This window comes from Lepidothrix coronata, unplaced genomic scaffold, assembly GCF_001604755.1.
Source record: "Lepidothrix coronata isolate B3197 unplaced genomic scaffold, Lepidothrix_coronata-1.0 Scaffold95, whole genome shotgun sequence".
Classification (NCBI taxonomy): Eukaryota; Metazoa; Chordata; class Aves; order Passeriformes; family Pipridae; genus Lepidothrix; species Lepidothrix coronata.
Window position 1 is genome coordinate 2,600,126 of NW_016690275.1, and position 15,705 is coordinate 2,615,830.

A 15,705-nucleotide genomic window follows, 5' to 3' on the forward strand; every position below is an offset into this window, starting at 1 on the left:
GTAATATCAATCAAAGTCTTAGAACAACTGTAGTAGATGGCAATTTTTGATCATTTGGAAAGAAATCCAAATGCAAAAGTGAAAATGTGTGAGAAGGAAGAGCAAATACTTCCTGAGCATAGCACCTTAATCTTACATTTCCTACCCTTATTAATTCATTGTACATTTTGCAAGTTGCATCAGCTCATTTCATGGGCAAAAGAGGATGAGAAAAGCTATACATAATGTAAAAAAATGTATTCATTTTATGAAATTTTGTATTCTTTTCCAGCCAGTTCAGGACAAACTCAAATAAACGGTTTTCTTAGAATGCAAACTCAAATCACATAGAAACTTGTGGGAATTAAGAATATAATGTTAAGAATGCACTAAGGATGTGTGAGGGAGGGGGGTGTGGGCTTAACAAAATGCCTACATGAATTAAGATCTTAGAGTAGAAGGTTTATCTAGGGATTATGGGAGTAAAATTTACAGGAACATTAAACTGAAAGAACCACCTTAACCATGGTGTCCCCTGAAATCATGAAAAACTGTGTAGCAGATACCAAATTTAGGAAATGCCTGTATTGCATGCATAGTGTCTGCAGGGGCCTGCAAAGGCCTAGCAAGTACTACTTCCCAGCACTCTATAAGAAACTTCCAATATGTGGTAGAAGGCCAAAAGCCAAGTGTTATGTCACAAGAAAGGAGAAGAGATCAAGAGCATCAGTGGTCTTGGTCCTCTGTGCAAACAAGATCTTTATATCTCTAGATGATTTTAAGAAGCAGACATGTCCTACAGTGTCAAAGAGGGTGAAATGTCCAACAGCAGCAGCTACTGAGACTTGGAAAAATCCCGAACCCAGATCTGATGTATCAGGAAGCTTAGATTCTTTCTTAGCTCTGAGATAGCTTGCTGTATGATCTTCTGGCAGATTATCTTGTCTCATGGGGCTCCAACTGACTCCTTGTAAAATGTACATAGCTGAGCTTCTGGGAGTGTTAGGAATCCTACTTGATATAAAATAGTTGAAGTTTTCTTCAAATGAGAGGTACTCAATAAAGACAGGAAGAGTTATAACCAAAAAGGAGAATCTAATTAATAACAAGAACTCTGAGAAGTAAACAGTTAAACTTTACAAGTTCTTTACAGTATAAAGCATCATAAATTTGGAGACACAGGGGAAGGATATATCATCAGGTTCAATAACTGTGTAGAGATAGGAAAAAAATTTTAAAAAGCACAGAAATGTCAAGTATATTCAAAAAATGTCTATGCTGTTCAAGAGTTCATTAAGTTCAAATTAAGATTGAGTGCAGCTGCAAGCCTAAATCAAAATACATTCTACTGTACATCAGGTAATTTGAGTAAGCACCTGTGAAAGTTTTTTTCTCTGTGAAAAGTATTTTTTTCAGTACATATTATGATAAAACCAGTATCTCCTGATACTTGTTTTTACTCCTTATGACTGCCTTCAATAAATTATGCTTTGGTCTCTGTTACTCACAACACAATTCTGCAGCATTACTTGTCTTATTTGGTCTCTACTCATTGACTGTTGGGTTAGAATTGACAGATGTCACTGGCAAGTTCTAAAAATCTTTATTGACCAACATGTGACACAGGCAGAGCTGAGCAAGGTTTTAGAGCAGCAGTAAGACATCTAACCAAAATATGTAATGAAGACAGTTGTTGCCAGAATCCCAGCAGAAAGGTGTTGAGGTTCAGCTGCTGCTCTGTTGAGCCTGTTTTCGTTAATTAAGGATTTACAGGGTTTTCTACTGCCATCTGCAGATTGTTGTAGGCAGCTGCTGTTACAATTTTTCTATAAAAGTCTGAATCTTCTCTTAAGGCTGCACCATACAAAGCTGAATGGAAGTGAGAAGTCTGCAGAAGCAATTAAAGATATGAAGCCAAAGAGGCCTCTCTGCTGGCCACAGATCACAGTGACCATTCTTATACTTTGGCAGAGGTTCTGCTCTGGGTAAGACTCTTGTGATGAGAGAGGTAGCAGTCTCTGGTGTTCATTACTACTTGTTTAATAGAAATACTCCATTCTGCTTGCTCTGGTTTGTATGTGTACACCCTGACATCATCCTTCAGGCAGAAGGCTCAGGTTAACTTCACTTCTACCTGAAACTAATTACAGTGGCTGAACAGTCACCTCAATGGAGTATTGCTTGAGGCAGCGACGGCAGCAGATGGTAAGGAGCTTCTGATAGTGGGGAAAAATTAAGGGCAGTGAGCTCTTATTTTTTGGTACACCTGGATAAATAAGAGGGTGTCCACCTGTGGCCTACTAACTTCTTAGTTTAGATGAGGACAGTCTCTTCCTGAGAAAATAATGCACTTCAGAAGCATCAGAATAAAGTGATTTTTCAGCCTTATGAAATGACAAAACCAACTGCCATACTTAGTTCTGTGTCACTCTCACATTCAAGACGTAGCTATGTGAAGGTGTTTTTAGATAACAAAGGATTATCTTCCCATGTGGCATGTGTTACGTTTAGAGTGTCTCCAGGTTTAAGTCTGTTTAGACAAGTAGTATATTCTAGTCTAGTCTAGTCTAGTCTAATCTATTCCATTCCATTTCATTCCATTCCGTCAAAGCATAAGCCTTTCAGAACAGTGTCTCTTCCTAAGACATAGAAAGAAAGGACTCAAAGCTGCTGTTTCCTAGGCTGTTTCATGTCTTACACATTTTTTAATATCTGTGTCAGGACTAGGTTAGACCTTTCCAACAACTCAAATAGGTTTGATATAAGCCATGCCTAGCCAACCATACCAAACTATGCCTAACCATACTCCCTCTTGTTCCCTGAACTGTCACATCTCCAGCATTTTGTTAAGTTGGTATATAATAAAGGAAGGCTGTAAAGTCAGTTCCCTGCTCTTTTAAAATGTCTTTGGATGTTCCCACCCAGATGAAAGCTTTATGGCTCATTTGCTATTTCAATAGGCTAAATACACCCTCTTACAAATCATTGTTTTCACAGTCTCTTACAATCTTAAGTACAAATCTAAGATAGATGTGTTAAATATATTTATAAACCTGACACTATTACATTGGCCTTTTGCATAAATCTTCAGTGTTCTCATGGTTTAAATGACTGCTTTGTGGACAGATGGGATTATAACATCTCCTCACCCCATTCTTACTTTGAGTAACATAAAGACATATTTGTATGTTACTCTCATCTAACAGATTCAAAGGGAAAGAATTTCTTCTTATTTACTGTACTAGGTTTTATACTAGCAGGAATTTTGGCCATATTTTGAAATAAAATCATATTAGCATATCACATTGCAGTGTGAGTCATCTGAGTTTTTCTGTCACATGGCTTACATAGGGAGGAAGGGGTCATTTAAAGTCTACAGTGTTAATTGAGGTGATTGCAGTACCATTTAAAAATCACTTGAAACTGCAATTCTTTAAAAAAAATTTCTGGAAGGCAAGCAATGTAATCTCTCATGGAGGAATTCTAGAGCTGTAGTTCCCTTTGGTACAGGAGTAGCTGTACTTCTAGCATGTGATCAGACAATTTTCTGTGACATTCAGGTATGGGCCTCATTTACATGGCAGTTTCACAGGTGCTAAGGGAAGGAACATGGGGCACTTGGCAGAAAACACAGTGTGTGACCTGTCTGAACAGTGAGCTGCAGTTGGTTTACTGCCTGCATGTGGGGACTTATCAGGAGACAGAGCAGATCTGTGTGAAAGCTGTTCAGGCTCAAAGGTTTATAGCCTGGGTATCATGTTTGTTTGTTTGTTTGTGTTTGGGGGTGGTGGTTGTTTGTTTGTTGGTTTTGGTTTTGGTTTTTGTTTTTAATCTGTAGTGATAAAACAGAAGAAAATACTGTGAGAGGAACAAAAACAAACTTCTTTTCTTCCTTGAGAGTGGTGTCCACTCCTCCATGCACTAGTCGGGCTAGCTACCAAGAAGAGTTACTGTCACAACTGTGTTTGGGTTTCATGTTAGTGGTCAGCCTCAAGGTGGTTTGAGTGAATCTAGTTTACTTCCTCCTGTCTGTCTTAAGAAGACACACAAAATCAGTTAGTTACTGCTTCTTAGCTGAGAAGCAGCTACTTTTAGTGAGAGAAAGATCAGTTTTTGAAATACTGGTGCATCTTTTTTGTGTGACAGCATTGCTGTCAGTTATTTATACCAGAATTACCTAAGGAAATGCAGCTGTGCGCTTCTTCTTATGTATGCAATCTAAATCAAACCCTTTGTGTCTAATTTATCTTCCTAATTTTTGAAATTTTTTTCCTACTAGATATGGAAATAATGGAAGCCCAAGGCTTTCTGAATATATCCCAGTAGGAAATGAGTTGAAAGGACTGAAAAAGAAGCTAATCATGAAAGCTCTAACAAGTATTTTTAGAAGCCACCTTTTTAGTTTTGATCATCTGATTTTTCCTCTTCAGCTCTTTCACCACACTAAAAGGTTTTATTTATATGGCAAATTCTCTTAGAATCCTCAGATAGATAGTAAACAGAAGACTATTAAAACTGTTTTTTAGCTTCAGAACTTCTACAGTTCTGAAACTTTGAATACAGATCTGTCATGAAATTAATTTGCTCCTTTTTTAGAGATTCATGTAATTCTCTCTTTATTGGCCATTTATATGACCTACCATCTACTGTTGCTTCTGAAGTGGCTTATATGGCCTTCAAGGCATCTGGCTGTGTGCTGGGCTGAGAAATTGTGTGAATTGTACTTTGAAAACCTACTTTCAGCAGTGTAATTTATTGTTTGTTAGGATGGAATTTCAAGATATGTTATCTTTGCTTATCATCCTTTCAGATGTACTCTGCCACAAGGGAAAAAATAAAGTGACTCTGGCATTTATATTCTTAATGGCATCTATTTATTCAATCTCACAGTTCCCTAATGATTAAATAAATTATGGGGGAAGTGAAACTATTTAAATCAGAACAATTAATTATTATTAATTAATTATTAGTGCTTGTTCCCTTATTTTCCAGTTAATTTTAGAGCAGCTTCTGTTTTCAAGATAGCAATTCCTCACAAAATCTCGTGCAACTAATAAAAAATCTTTTGAACATTTTCATTATGATTAATGGTTTGGTTTTATCAGTATTCAATAAGATACAGTTTTTCTCTCTGTGGAGAGATTTTCATTTCAAATACAGTATTGCATGAACACCCCTCATATATGTTTTAACAGTAAAAGGAATAGAGATGGCTTTATTTCTAATTTTTGTCCATTTGAAGTAACTGAAGGAATACAGCTGATTAAATTTGTAATGTTTGGTGATAGTGGGTACAACTTGATGTTTTTGAACATAAAAGCCTTTTCTGCAATATTCTGTGTAAGACAGGAATCCACCTGGTAATAAGAGAGAAACAGAGAAAAAAGAGAGAGATATTTTTCTTAGAAAAGTTATGTCATGTTTAGTCTTTTGAATTACTATAACGTGTGTTAAACTGCAGATTCTTATCTTTGGCTCTGCTGTGTTTTACATGATGTCTGTACAAAGATATAATAGGATTAGCTTGTTTGTTGTATGCATTATAATTTGCTGCATTTAAGGTAGAGAATACCTCATCTGCACAATTGCACAGCAATATGGGAGATGAATTTCAGTGCCAACAAGGGCAGTTAATGCTTTTGGTTTGAAAAAAGAAAGAATCTCTCTAACTAGGCATGCAAAATGATTGTTTCTGAAGAAGTTATTTTGATACCTGGAGAAAAGATCTGGAGTTACTGCAGCTAACATTCTAAAACCATCAGAGAATGTCAAAAAGACCTCACGTTAGAGATCGCTAGGGAAGAAGTAGAAAAGCAAACATCATTGTGCCACTGAATAAATGAATGGTTTTATTTTCTAGTATTGGGAGGAAAGACAGCGACTTAATGACTGTTGATAGGTTTCTTAATCAGATACTGAAGGTCCACCACAGGCATTCACTTCCCTTTTATAATAGTTTTACAGCGAACTCCCCAAAATAATTATCTTACTGCTTATTTATTTATTCTACTTAAAATTAGTATTTATTGTGTCTTGATACTATTCCAAGCAGATTGCAAAAGTAATTATAACGTAGTTAACAGGATTTAAAACTTAACTTTCCAGCATCTCCCTTATACCACATGTCCTGCCCTTACACTGATGGCATCTATGTTAACATATGACCTCTAATTCCAAATTTAGTTCACAGATATAAAATTTTGGGAATGACTGTCTTGCAGTAAGGTCAATATGCCCAAAGGCAAGACTGCCTATATATGGATCAGATGAAAGATCCACCTTGTCAAGTGTCCTACCACTGATAAAACTACCAGTTGAGACATGGTGAGACCCCACAGTGGATAAGACTCTATCAAGTTGTCTGCAGCCCTCAACAGACCATTCCAAAGATGAGCAGTATGCAGTTTTACTGCTTCCTGAACATAGAACCAAAAGAGTTCTTCCCCAATTCAGCCTCAGCCCAGACTGCCTGCAAATTATAAAACTTCCAGCGGGAGTGGTCTTTCGTGGAAGGCAGGGACTTTCATGGAAGGACCCTGTGTCACTGGACTATATGATGTTGTTGCATACCAGACAGGTAGTCAGTGCATTGAGTATCATATACAGATATGGGGCTAGTAAGGAAAACCTAGAAGTGCTGGAGAGCATGTTCTCAAATCCCCTCTCAATTGTCACCAGGTCATGATGTACCCTGCAACATAAAATAGACAGCAGCAGTTAATTTGGCTCTGAGGCCATGTGTGGAGCTGGCTGTCCTTCACAGCAGTGTGGTTGTAGCCTCATGATCCAAGGTGAACAAAACTCATTAACCTTTCAGCATAAAATACCCATGTGCGATCTGTGTCTAACTTAGCAGTGCAGAGTTTACAGCTTTTCCTGTACATCAGACATGTGAGCCCTTTGGGCAACAAGCTTTGGAAGCTGTGGGCTGGTTTAAATGTTAAACCCACCACCTTTCATTTTATTTGGAATACAAGTGGCAGCTGGCCAAGCTGACAGGGCACAGGGGCCAAGGACTTGCTGCAGAAAGCATCTGTTAACATATGACAAGTCAGACAAAGTCTTTGCTAATGAAAGCTACGTACAAATTTCAAATAATTTTTCTGATTATAAGGAGACTCTCTGTGGAGATATTCCAGCAGCAAGAATATAAAAGCTTCTAAATTGCTTCTTTTTTTTTGCTCACATTCTTAATAAACTGTAGAAGCACTACCATAGCCTATTGGGTGGATATTATGATCAGGTTGTTAAAATTATTAGAGAGATGCCTCTGCCCAAATTAAGGTACAAACAGAACCATATGCTGAAGCCAATAGTAAGGATTTTTATTTAACTGTAAATGTTAGCTAGAGGGTGCTGCCCAGGCACATCAGTACATCTGGGGCCCCAGCTTGTTGTGAGAAGCATTTTCTTCTTGCCTCTTGGACACTGCACAGAGCCTGGCTTGCAGCAGCCTCACGGGGATGACTGCCAGCCAGTGGCTTCTGTCAGCTCTGTCTGGCCTTCAGCTTGCTCCATGCACCTGGTGCATCCCAATGTGCTTAGCAGAAAAAAGGAATTTTTTTGGATACAAAGCTCTGGTACCTGGTCTCTTGTTCAGCACCCAGGCCTGCCTTTCCAGCAGGCAAGGTGTCCAGTGAAGATGTTTTTCTAGATTTCTCCTTCTGCTTTCTGTGGCCTTCCACTTTGTGTCCTACCTTTCTTTCATACAGACACATGCCAAGAAGTTCCTTCCCTTAGTTTCTACACCTTCAAGAGCTGACAGTTATATCTCTACCTCTGTGCACACACAGGGATGTATAGGAAGCCATGGGTGAAACCAGGAAAGGTCTAGGACAGCAACATGTTCTGAGGGATGGCCATGCTGAGGTATATAAGGGAGTGATCTATGGTAGTAGAGCACTCTTCCTCTGCTTTGGAAGTTGTGTAGGAAATTCAGTGAGAAAATTCTCTGTTGGGATGGAGAAAGATGTCAACTGCCCAGTATGAGCTCATTCCTACTCTAGCTCGTATAACACAATTCTGCATGCTCCGTCTGAATGTTTTTACTCCCTTGTAACCAGCTGGTAAGATGACAGTGATACTTTTTCTGCTTAAAAGATAATAGAGGAACCCAGGAATTGACACTTTTAAAACTGAAACTGTTAGAAAAAGCACCAAGGTTGCAAATTCAGATTCTTTATAACTAAGAAATACCAGAACTGAAGAAAAATTCTCTACAACCTCATGGACATGCATTATACTGTGCCTTTATCTCCTCTTTGTGCATCATTTTCTCATGGTACCTTTATGAGACTGACTGAGGTGACAGGATATATTCTAAGGATTAACTAGGATTGTGCAGTGAAGGGGACTGCTATTTATTGTCTCTGCCTTCTACACTACAGAAACAAAATGGTCTGTAGAGATCATAAGAAGGGATTTCAAAATGGGAAAGGTTGATCTCTGAGTTAAATCTTTGAACATTGCCTCAAACTGTGTTTGGACACTGAGTTCCTGCAGTGCTCTACTGCAGGAATAATTTGAAATAAGTTTTCATCTAGAAGTGGTAATTAACTTTGTGATATCCATTTCTGAGTTTCCATGTGAAATGCTCGAGTTTGTGGGAATACTGAGCTTTCAGAGACATGACTGATGCTGGTAGGAGCTATGCTTTATATATGTGAAGTGCTCAGAAGTGCAACGTATTTTGAAAGATCAGGTACAAACCTTTCAAACTGTGCATCGACAGTTAAGAGATGCTTTCAAATTTAATCTCATATTGGTGCTCTTTTCCTAAAATACCCACAATTTCACTTCTCCAACTTGAACTGTCCTGTTGTACAGATTAATGTTGGTGCCACACTCTAACAATACAGGCAAAGAAATTCCAGGAAAACAGAATATTTTGGAAGCATATAAGATTTTGAATAATGTACTGTAAACAAGATGTGGGCCCCCCAGTCAGTGATGAAATGAAGCAACAGTGTCCTAGATCCTAAGTTCAGAGGTAATAGTTTACTCTGACTTCCAGTGTAACATGGGTCAGCTCCTTTCTGAATTAGTTTTTGTTTAGCTACAACATCCCTTTTTAAAAGTTAGAAAAACTCAATTTAAATATTTGCAGTATGAACAAGCTATCATTATTTTGTTAAATTATTGAAGTGATTAATTTTCATGCATGTAATTTCTATTTCTGAATGTCTCTGCTTTCAGCTTCCAGGCACTCGATCTAGTTGTGTTTGTGCTTTTGAGACTGAAGAGCCCTCAACTATCAAATTTCTATTCCCCCTAGAGGTAATTAGAAGCTATGATCAAGGCACCCTTTAGCCTTTTTGTTAAGATAAACAGACTGGACTTCAGTGTTCCACTAAGGCAGGTTCCTCAATTCTTTGATCTTTCTCCTGGTTCATCTCTGAACCAGAGGGACCCAATTTATTCCTTCTTGAGTTGTGGGTGCTAGGACTGTGAAAAGCATCTCAGAGGAAGATTTGCTAGTGCCAGATTGTGTAACCTTTCTAACAATTTTTTTGTATTATTCTGCTCATTTATCCCAGGATTGGCTTTTTGCTTTGCTGTTATACCCTTTGCATACTGTGCTAGGAGCAGATCTCCAGCTGACTGACACGATGCCCCAATCATTTCAGTTACTGTTCCCAACACAATGCCTCATTATGTCTGTAATTCCTGAATATTGTTGAATTACAATTATCTGCACATGTCATTTGCTTGCAGAAGCTTATCAGCTCATTTGTTTCAATGCACCCTCTTCATGAATCACATGCACACTTTAATCAGTAAGGATTCTCTCCTTTCTTCCAGAGCATTAATAAAAATGTAAAGGCCAAGAACTGACCTCAGCATGGCCTTAAGAATACATGTCCTTAATGAGACCTTGCTGTTTACAAATGCATTTTGAGATCTGTCAACAGCTTTTAAAAGTTCATTTTCTGTGTACCACATTGCTTTTTTTTTAATTATCAAAATGTTGTATAGTGTCAAGTTTAAAGGATTCTGACTTTTCCATATAACCTCTATTCCCTTTCTCAGTCACTGAATGAGAGCTCATTAGTCATGCATGGGATAAAGTAGGCATCTGATGGCAAAAAAGCATGTGATCTTGTAGTTAGTGTATCACAATGCATTGAAGTAAGACAGGTGATTAGAGATGTTCAAGCCACCATAAATGCCACATATCTAACTTTTTGTATGCTGGATTTTAGGTCCTAATTTTTCCTAATATGAAGGACTTCTCTGTGTATGGGTGAGAGACAGAGAGTTTGATATAGCCTAAATATTAGAATACCACTCACTCATTCAAATGTAAATGTATAAAATAAATTGTATGAACTGCATTCCCTAAATGCATATTCCTTGCTGCTCACTAGAGAGAGACTGTATAACCAACTCAGATGTAAATGCTGATGTGACATAGCCAACGTTAGATAAGATGAATCCCAAACAAAGCACGTGGAATTCCATCATGATTCTTGCTTTTCCATCCTGATAATGAAGTCTATAAACAAATTCATTTTTATGGAAACTAAGAAAGAATTCTCAATGTTTTGCTTTACTAAACAATGTTTTATTTGTTTATCTGGCAGATATTTAATAACTGGATTGACTAATTAATCACCATTCATTTAAACTACAGCATTAATCAATAACATTGCACACTGTATAGTCCCAAGGCCCACAGAAAACCGAGGTGTCCCTGCAGAGCTCCAGCTCCCTTTCATCTGGGGACTTGGGCCAAAGAAAAGAATGAACAGATTAAAAAAAAGTTTAGGAAAAACATCTGAAGACCGCAGATTATGTTTTTCAAATTTTCCTAAAATAACTCGTAAGAATTATGTGAGGGAGAGATTAAAAAAAGTAGTAATTGAAAATATCTCTCTTTGTCTCATTTGTGGGTATGATTTTCTTTCTCTGCTAGGGTTTCTGTTTTCAGAATATTGATTAAGGGACAATATGTGATGAAACGATCCAGGCATATTTGCATATGAATGCTAGATGACATGGCATAGAAACTGATTAGACCTCATCTATCTCACAAGCCTGGAGATTAATGCTAATAACATTTAATACATTAATATTCAGATTAAACTTGACCAGAGAAAATGAAGTGAAAAAGAACTTTGCTAAACATTTTGGAATTCACAGATTTTTTTCCTCTTTTAATCTGGATAAGAAAGTTTCTTCATCTCAGCTATTGGTAACTTAAACATTCTTAGCAATAATAATTTTCTAATCACATACACAGTCTAGAAATGACATGAGGAAGATAACAGTGTTTATGATGGGAAGGTCTGTGAACATGTCTGTGACTTTTCCATTCTTGTGTTTAGATAAGGCAGGCAGTAGGAGTGAGGGTATGTGCTTTCAACAAAATTTTCACCTTTATAAACACATGAGAAAGCAAGCAATAATTTTCAAACCTTGACAAGAAATGCTGAGGAGTTACATTAAATCTTTGATAGTGTGATCATTTGTGTCTGATTTAAACTCTCAGTATTTTGCTTATACTAGAATGGTCCTAGCAGCTGATCCTGAGATGCTATCAGTGGTATGTACTATATGCCATCAGGATGCCATGAGAGTTTGGTATTTGAAAATTCACTGGACAGATTTCAGATGAAAGTGCTCAAATCATGAATAAAGTAAAATAGAAACAACTTCAGATTATAATTTAAAAAAATAAATTAAATTGCACATGACTCTTACCAGAGACCAAGCTTTATCTCTGCAGCCTGCCTCATGGTAGGGACAACCTGTCTTCACTGAAAAGAGTAGGTCCTTTGTGACCTCTGAGGTTCACCTTCTAAAGTCCAATCATGTATAAAAGACCTAGTGGCCACTGGCAAATTAAACTTGGCTTGAGATCAAAACACTGCATCTCATCACTCCTGAATACTCAAGCAGTTGGGGTACATGCTTGAGCTGAAATCCTGGATGCAAACATTTATGTGTGAGAAGTTCAAGTACAGACAAAACTCATCTGCTAATTAATTCTGAGGTTTTCTCATTTTCTAGCAGAATTAATTTTGCAACGCAGTACATGTGTGCCCTATGTAACATTCCAGAGCAGAAATGCATTGGTCAGAAGAAGAACAGAAGTTGATACTCACTGTATCAACTGAAAAGGTTATTTACAGTTTAATGAATGCATACCTAGCCACTGCTGATGCAATGAAGAAGAAAATGTCTGAAATATCTTTAAGTAAAACCTTAATATCTTAAAGTTAGTGCCTTCTTTGTGGAACAGAAGGCACTGCCACTATTTTTATAGCACAATTGTGTGATTTTGAGCATAGACATGTATGTTATTTCTTTATTTTGTTTAGCTTCTGCAAGTCATAACAGCTGTAATGGTGATTTTAGTTTTATTTACTTTTGAAGATTTTATTGTGGGCTTTTTTATCATTTTATTAGACCTCAGTAACTTCATAAGACAAATTCAGTGTCTCATGTTAATGTAACAGGAATTAATGTAGTATCCACAATAATGTAAAAAATATCCTTTTTAATACCTTAAAAAGTGTTAAGCATAATGTCTCTCCCTCCAAGACCTTCTTAACTGACAAGAAGCAATTAAAAAAATATGTAATATACTCTTTGAATAAAATATGTCATGTGGTAAAACTGAAATTCAATTATGTTTGTGTGTGCTATGTTCTGTCTCTTGTCATAGCTGTTGTGACATTTATGGGGTGCCACCCGCCTCATAAAAGTCCTTTTGATGTCTTCAGCATCTACTGCCTACCTCTGTTGTTTCTGTCATTTGAATGACAGAGAGAGGACTGGCATCATCTCATTGCCGGAGGCTGGAAATATACAGACATTTGTGAGAGAGATTCCCATCTATCTTTCACCAGCAACTTCCCATGGTCTCATTCTTTTCTCCCAGAGGCAAAATTATCTGAGCAAAGCAATGGAATATCTTGGAAGCTTCAAGAGTCATGCAGGGAAAAAAAATAGAAAAAAGTTTTGTTGATTTTCACATTGGATCATTTTTTTCTTTGCTGGAAGGTATATAAGAACTTACCTGCATATCTTAGATCTTTATGTGAATCACTTTCAGTAGCGATTATGTAAATTATAATAGTATAATGAAATAGCCCAAATCATCTGTTGTTAAATCAGCAAGTTTTTGGTTTCATAAAAGTTAAATAGCAATTTCTGGTCTTACTTCTGACAGAAGTAAGTTATGAAGTAGGTGTTTATTCATCACCATCAAAAAGAGCCCTTATGGAGGTAATGTTAAAAATACCAAGCTTCAGGCTATGAGTTACATGCTCTTTCCCTAGGTCCTATGATTGACGTGGAAATAAACCTCAGAGCCAGAGACCACCAGAAGTGGTCTCAGATTATTCATCCTTATTGATTGAATGTACTGTATTCATTAGTTGGTAAAGCAAATTAGTTAGAAAGAGACAAAGGTGGTGTCCACTGGAAAGCAGCAAAAATCCCTCTAAAATAATTGCTATACATAAGGTATGTGTCAGAAACAGGCTCAACATTTTTTCCTGAGGAGGGCAAGAGCAGATAAAAGCTTCCTCACTTCCTCAGTCTGACTTTCTCTCTCTTGTCTTTTGCAGCAGATCCTCCCCAATCCCTCTGGGGTGCTTCTCAGGCATTGCCAAGCACTTGTGAAGAGGCACTGGGATTCACAGCAAGACCTGCTCCATACACCTGCCCCATGCCTGCCTCTTGCCTCACCCTCTCTGAGACAACCCCTTCCTCCATCGTGCACTGTGAAGGGGATCTGCATGGGGGAGACTCTCCGTAGATACATGATAATCATAGTGAATGAAAACATTCTTGTGGGAAACTTGTAACTTTTCTCTGTAAATCACTATATTAGATGTGGAATTAGCTGCTTGTAGGCAATGGAGCTGTTCCTTTAGCAAGCACCAAATACAAACAGGGTGTAGTTTGCACAACATGTCCCCAGTTCTCTTTATAATAATTCAGCTATTGAGAATGGGGAACAAAAATAAAGAGCTTGATCCATACCTTTATATTTGAGAATACCAGAGCTGACACATTGGGAATTATGTGTGGAAAAAACCAGCCTGGTGTCTGCCTCGAGATCTTCAGACCTGCTTAAAGGTTTCAAATACCATGGGCTGCTATCTGCGCTGGAGACTGACACATTCTTATCAGACACTGTCCCTTGTTTGAGAAACATTGTTTTAGGTAATGCAGATATGAATGATACACCACCTCTTTCGACTAGAGGATAAAAAAATTCTCAACCGCCTTCAAGAAACAAATACTGATCCCTACGGTACACCCAAGAAGTCAGAGAATAATATGTGGTAGAGAGAAAAGCAAGAATAGTCTGGGGACAAAATGGAAATTTAGTGATTCACAGATGCGGTTTTCCTTGGAACAAACCAGAACACTATATAGACATAGATTTCTCCATCTTTTTTAAATAGTTCTGTTGAATTTCATTATTCACAGGGCAGTAGAAAATGTGTGTTTTGAAATTCAGTAGTAAATAAAATCAGGAAAATTGAAGCTATAATTCTGTGACCTCATTGCACTTTGGCATCTCATTATGCATTTCAAAACTGTATAGAAAAAGGATGCCTACAAAAATGTGTGAAAAAAAAGAGGGGAAAAGTAAACAAAGAAACAAATACCACAAAAGAAGCAGTGTAGCATTTTGTGCAGGCTGCAGAAAGCATTAAGCATCATACACTGATGGAATAATTTTCAGAATTCAACTTTAAATGAGTCAGAAATATAATTGGGGAATGAAGTGGGAGAACTTGTGGCACATGATTTTTACTGGCTTGAAGCATGAACTGCTCCCCTAAAATTCAGAATTCCATCTCTGGCTCTCTGCTCAGCTGAATCCCATTTTCTTCACTGTATCTAGTGAAGTGTCGTTCATAATATCGGGAGTACGTTCATACAACAGCAGCTCCATATCACTAGGAACATTGAGCAAAGGCTGATACCAAATTTCCATAAGCAGATTTTAAATATGAGAGATCTTGGCTTGATGGACATTCACCATGAGAGTGGACTGCTGAAATGGTTGCCTGTTACAGTGAGTTTGCATGGCAAGGTTTTAGTAGTGGAGGGCTGCAGGGGTGGCTTCTATGAGAGGACATCAGGAACTGCCCCATGTCAGCAGGCTTCAAGATGGACCTGCCGCTGGCCAAAGCCAAGCCCCTTAGTAATGTTGGTAGCATCTCTGTGATAACATATTTAAGAAAGCGTAAAAAAGTGCTGAGCAATAGCTGTGATGGAGAGGAATGAGAAAAAAGAGAAAAACAGCTCTGCAGACACCAAGGTGGAGGAGGTGGTCCAAGCACCAGAGCAGAGATTCCCCTGCAGCCTGTGGTGAAGACCATGGTGAGTCAGGCTGCCCCCCTGCAGCCCATGGAGGTCCATGGTGGAGCAGATGTCCACATGCAGCCTGTGGAGGACCCCATGCCAGACCAGGCAGATATACCATGGAGGAAGCTGCAGAGAAGGGTCCTAGCAAGATATGTGACCCTGCAGGGGACCCACTCTGGAGCACTCTCTTCCAGAAGGGCTGACCCTGTGGAATGGGACCTGTGCTGAAGTGGTTCTTGAAGAACTGCAGCCTGAGGGACAGACCCATGCTGGAGTGGCTCGTGCAGGACTGTATTCAGTGGGAGGCACCCAATGCTGGAGGAGGATAAAGGTGTGAGGAGGAAGGAGTAGCAGAGACAGCATGTGATGAACTAACTGCAACCCCCATTC

At 38.2% G+C, this 15,705-nt stretch overlaps 1 long non-coding RNA gene across 1 annotated transcript in view; it reads left to right on the plus strand.

The window, feature by feature from the left end:
* LOC108500856 overlaps positions 1–15,268 on the plus strand; it is a 17,581-nt gene extending 2,313 nt beyond the window's left edge. Inside the window, exons 2-3 of the long non-coding RNA XR_001876036.1 lie at positions 9,182–9,255; positions 13,560–15,268. This is a non-coding gene — a long non-coding RNA (uncharacterized LOC108500856). The remainder of the gene's footprint in view (positions 1–9,181; positions 9,256–13,559) is intronic.
* Positions 15,269–15,705: the final 437 nt, after the last annotated feature.